Genomic DNA, 6,191 nt, shown 5'->3' with positions numbered 1-6,191 from the left:
CGCCGTTCCTCGCCATCCCCACCGGACGGCTTCGCCGTCCCACCCGGGACTCCTCGGAACGGCTTCGCCGTTTCTAGTTGTGGGTCGGCTTCGCCGCCCATATATTGAGGCAGCCCTCCAACAGACACCAGCTAGTACCTCGGAACGGCTTCGCCGTTCACCGTGTTGGGGCGGCTTCGCCGCCCAAGGGTTACCCGAGTCCCCCCGAGGCGTGGACTCCTGGGAACGGCATCGCCCTTCCTCGTGGCGGGGCGGCTTCGCCGCCCAAGGTTTACCGGTGTTCCCTCGCGCCTTCGACAACTCGGAACGGCTGCGCCGTTCCTCGCCTGTGGGCGGCTTCACCGCCCAAGGGTTATCTCGTCGTAATGGGGCGGCTTCACCTCCCAAGGTTTACCTATTTCCCCGAGCCCTCGCCTTCTCGGAACGGCTGCGCCGTTCCTCGCGTGAGGGCGGCTTCGCCGCCCGAGGGTTATCGGCGCCCTCCCTCGTAAGCTTCCTCGTAATGGAGTGGGTTCGCCGCCCAGGGTTTACCCGTGTTCCCCCGAGGCGTCGACTCCTGGGAACGGCGTCGCCCTTCCACGTGATAGGGCGGCTTCGCCGCCCAAGGTTTACTGTGTCCCCCCGAGCCGTCGACTCCTCGGAACGGCTTCGCCGTTCCTCGTCTGTGGGCGGCTTCGCCGCCCAAGGGTTATCGGCGCCCTCCCCCCTCGTAAGACACCCATTCTGCTGCTCCACGTGTTGGAGCGGATTTGCCGCCCGAGGGTTCTCGGAGGTTTTCCGCGCCTCTGACTCCTTGGAATGTCTCCGTCGTTCCTGGGGCGGGGGCAGCTTCGCCGCCAGGGTTTTCACTCCTCACAGAGCAATGCGTTCTACCAGCTTTCCCCGATCGTTTACAAAGGCTGCCGGGGGATAATGTGGCTGAATGTAGACGCATGCTAGCCGTGATTGTGGCATTTTTGCTTATGACGATGTTTTGAGGGGGGTCCGGGGGGTTTCCAGGGGTTTTTATGAATATACTGACAACGGTCGCAATCATCCAAATAAATCCCTTAGCGATGAGTCATAGGAGAAGGGAATTACTGCTAAAATATGCGAAAACAGCGAAGAACATGGTATTCACAGAAAAAAAATAATTTTTTCCCTGGTCTTCTAGGAAGCCACGGGAAATATCGAGGAGTTTTCTTGCATAAAAGGTCATTGTCTACCTACAGTAAAAATTCCAGCGATCTAGCTGTAGGGGAACAATGAATTTTCTCGTATTACTCACATTTAGATTACCAATTCTGTGATCTCCACATAGCGGTGCATAGGCGCTGTAATAAGGCATAACTAATGTGAATTTCGTAGCCGTACCTTATGGGGAAGTGGTTAAAAAAATCGGTTTTAGGTGTCCTTGTGCTGGAACCCCTTTTTATTACTCTACTATTTTGTTAAGAAATGTACATTTAAAAATTTGAAGTTTTATTGCGGGTGTGAAATTGGGGCAGGATAATTGAACATGACGCGTAAGTATAGCCGACACAATTCCCATTCGGAATCAATAAAAAGGATACAACTGGGATGAATGGTACACGAAATATACGACTTATTAAGTAATTTGTATTTTTTTGGGGGGGTCACAGGGGGTTTTCGGGGGATCTAAAGTGCTTGTTCTGTATAACGCGGCATCGTTTACCGTGGATAAAAATTTCGGCTCAGTAGCTGTAGTGTAAGCATGCTTTTTCGACGGTGTATTCCGTTAAAATTAAATATTCTGCGTTCTCCTGGTAGCGGCGCGTAGGGGCACGAGAAAGACGTCAATCACATGAATTTGGTGTCCGTACCACGTCGGGAAGTGGTAAAAAATAATTCGGAAAAATTAAAAATCGTGTGTTGAGGGAATGCAAACTTCACGGCGGATGTGTTGTAAGTTACCAAACGTTGTAGGAGTCGCAATTTCAATGGAAATACGTAATCGTTAATTACTCGAAATTCTTTCGTCCTTTGGATACATGAAGATAGCCGAAAAATTGAATAAAAAATCTAGTATCTTGCATTTAAGTGAATTTGTCCTACGATTATTGCAAATTGGTGAAAAAAATTCCGAAATTCGGCCCATAAGAAAAGCATTGAAAATTTGAAAAAGTAAAAAAAAAATACTGTTAATCAAAATATTGGAAAGAAAACCACATTAAAAAATCAACCGAAAAATCTAGTATCTCATACGTGAAGGAATTATTCCTACAACGATTTAATGTTGGTTTAAAAAAAATCCAAAGATAGGCCCATAAGAAAAGCATTGGAAATTTAAAAAAATTATAAAAAATACTTTCAATCAAAATACGGCTAAATGGTTCACATCAAAAAATCGGCCAAAAAATCTAGTTTCCGTCAGTGAAATTTCACGTTCCCGTGACGTTTGCAAGTAGGCGAAGAATGGAAAAAGTTTTAGTCCCATAAGGCTCCAATGTTAATTCGGATCGATATATCTCGAAAACCGATCGACTTTTTCGAGTTTTCGGACTTTTCCCCCCGATGAATCTTTTTTCTCCACGACCTGTAAAAATTTCGTCTTCCCAGCACGTCCGGAATTGGTCGGGAATTTGTATACGTGAATCAGTGAGTGGTACGTGAGGTATCTGTCACACATCGGGTTGTATATAATATAGATAAACAAAAATGAGTGTACATATACAATTTGTATAAAAATATGCATTTTTACACAAATTACATACACGCTGTAATAGAATTGTACATGGGCTGTATAAGAATTAAACATGGGCAGCATAAGAATTGTACATGGGCTGTATATGGGCTGAATAAGAATTGTAAACGAACTGTATGAAAGAAGACCTAGGAATACCTCATCCAAAATAGGTGGAGTAATACTACCCATTTTCTTCCTCATTTCATCTCAGGTCATAAAGAAACACTCATAAAAATTATTCCAACAGACCATTTCCCTTACCACACTTCCTCTTGGAACCCACATGCATACAAAGGCATAGATAAAAATGGAGTGAATGCTGTCCAAAATATAACATTATAATCCTTTAAACATTGTTAAACTGAAAACTAACCAACCATTCAATACCAGATTTTTAAATGATAAATAGGGGATTCTCAAGTTAAGCAGTGGAAATTAAGAATAGCATGTAATTAATTCAAAGTAAAACATCACTTACTCATAAAAAAATAAACGTCTACAAAGTACTTCCCACACAGCACACGGACACCTTTAAGACACGTTCAGGTTAGGACTGAATTTCGTTCGATACTAGTATCTAAATAATAGGTCCAGACAATAATTTAAATAAATTAGGCTTCAATTCCATACACAATATTTATTGGGCTTCTTTGGTGAAATAATACAACACAAGAAACTACATAAGTCTTGTGCACTTAATTTTCTTCTCCCCCTGCAACCGTGTTGTTGCTGTCACTTGGCGTGCCTTAGTGAGTTTCTGATAGCCACCTTCACATCTTTTTCAGGGACTGACATGCTCTCCTGCACTGCTACTGTAGTAATGAAGTATATAAAAATTTCATTGTAGCAAGAAATTGTCTCTTGTAGGTATCAAGCAGATTACATAAGACAGGAAACTACAGTCTTATTAGTCTCGTGTTTAACATTCTTAAGGTTTCAAAATTAGGAAACCTGTCCATTTTAGGCCGTAAACATTTTAGAAACTTTTCTTTGGATTTTTCTTCTTCTTAAAAAAGAAAAGATTTTAAGTAAAAATATTAAGACATATATTTATAAATGAAAGTTATAAAATATACTAGTAATGCATATATTATAATTAAGAACATTTTTCATAGAGCAATTGTTGCACGACAGATTCGAATACAACGAACACAACTAAAATGCAAGAATTTCCAAATGAATTGCTGCTACAATATTTTAAATCACCACTTTCAGTCCTGTACATCAACATCATGAAGCCACTTTTAACTAGAAATTACGTCCAAAGAATTTCAGGGAGAAAGGGTACATACCTTAATATTTTCCGTAGGGGTGAAATTGTCTCTTCTTATCGCCAAAATACACTTCTTCTTCAATCCATGAAGATCTATAGGAAAGGTAAAAACTTGAACTTTGGGTGTTTCCTTGGCATACCGGCACCACACACGAGAAAGGCATATTTAACAAAAATGCCTCACAAACAAGTTTCTGAAGCCCACCGAATGAAATTAAAGAATAACGGAAACTTCACTATTCACAAAAACTCTAATTTTCACCAACTTAACCACAAAAATCTAAGGAATATGGTGAAACAACGTAAACCACGTAATCTCCAACGGCGATCCTGGGCGATCCTTCCGCGGGCTCTCTTTCTCGGTGGCTATGGCCCCATCCGCAAAAGAAAATAGTCCCACACCGGATATGAATTTTTTTATCCAAAGTATCCAGAAACAAAATGACTACTGTGTCATATATTAAATCACGAGTTTTTAGGAAATTTGGGCGTATGTGATACAATTTTATCGCTGCATATGAATTTGCCAGTGTACTGTGTAAAACCATCGTACCGCTTCCTACAAACGTGACAAGGGGACACTATGGAAGCTATGGGTATGGGAAATGTTCCAAGTGGCATTGAATGACTAGCGTTGATGCATCTCCGAGAATCTTGTTTAAAACGCGTTTCATGATCTTTAGAAGCAATTGAACTCTTGAATTTGGAACATTATTTTGGTCCCCTACTAAGTTGATTTTTGGACTTCAATTTGTGTCGCCTCGGTTGAAAATTTTCCAAGTGGCATTGAATGGCTAACATTGATGGGTCTCCAAGAATCTTGTTTAAAACGCGTTTCATGATCTTTAGAAGCAATTGAACTCTTGAATTAGGAACATTATTTTGGTCCCCTTCTAAGTTGATTTTTGGACTTCAATTTGTGTCGCCTCGGTTGAAAATTTTCCAAGTGGCATTGAATGGCTAACATTGATGGGTCTCCAAGAATCTTGTTTAAAACGCGTTTCATGATCTTTGGAAGCAATTGAACTCTTGAATTAGGAACATTATTTTGGTCCCCTACTAAGTTGATTTTTGGACTTATATTTTTGACGCCTCGGTTGAAAATTTTCCAAGTGGCATTGAATGACTAGCGTTGATGCATCTCCGAGAATCTTGTTTAAAACGCGTTTCATGATTTTTAGAAGCAATTGAACTCTTGAATTTGGAACATTATTTTGGTCCCCTACTAAGTTGATTTTTGGACTTGAAATTTTGACGCCTCGGTTGAAAATTTTCCAAGTGGCATTGAATGGCTAACATTGATGGGTCTCCAAGAATCTTGTTTAAAACGCGTTTCATGATCTTTAGAAGCAATTGAACTCTTGAATTAGGAACATTATTTTGGTCCCCTACTAAGTTCATTTTTGGACTTCAGTTTTTGAGGCCTACTTTGAATTACTATTATACAAATTGTATACATTGTGTACAAATTGTATACATTGTATTCAAATTGTATACATTCTATACAAATTGTATATGCTGTATACAGAATGTGAATTAATACAGTTTATACAATTTGTATACAATGTATACAAATTGTATACAACCTGTATAAACTGTATAGAAATTTTATACGGTTTTATACAATTTTTTCATAGGGGCACCGGCTAGCGAAGACCGATGGGGAAGTGGCGAGACGGGTCGCGCGAGGGTCTCCGTGCCTCGGCCCCGGAATTTTGGCCATTTGGGCAAAGCGACTCGAGAAATCCTTTAACCCAACGAAGCACGCAGGCCTTAGAAACGTCGGGGTTTCGCACCGCATCGTATTCGGAAGAGCAGGGCCTAGTTATTGAATGAGAAAGAGACAGATGTTTTAAGGGCCGACCCGGTTTTGACGGGCCCCCGGGCGGAAGATGTCCCGGCGATCGTGGGGGGGATCGCCTGGGAAAAGTTTGTGCTAGGCATGGGCGGTACTTGAAAAAGTACCGGTATTTTTGTGATGAGTATTAAAAAGCAATAATGGTACTCTCCCGGTAGTACCGGCGAAAAAATACCGGTATACCGGTACTTTCATAATTAATAAAATATGTTAATAAGTTGAAATTTAACGCTTTTCAGACCCTAATTATCCGGTATTTCGGCAAATTAGCGTAACATACACAAAGAATACACTGAAAAAATCATTATCTGGATTTTTTTACGAATATTTATCGGAAAAATACATGGAGGCTATATTCTCTAAGGGTGATAGCG

Source organism: Ischnura elegans, chromosome 6, assembly GCF_921293095.1.
Source record: "Ischnura elegans chromosome 6, ioIscEleg1.1, whole genome shotgun sequence".
Classification (NCBI taxonomy): Eukaryota; Metazoa; Arthropoda; class Insecta; order Odonata; family Coenagrionidae; genus Ischnura; species Ischnura elegans.
Note: the sequence above shows the minus strand (reverse complement) of the source record.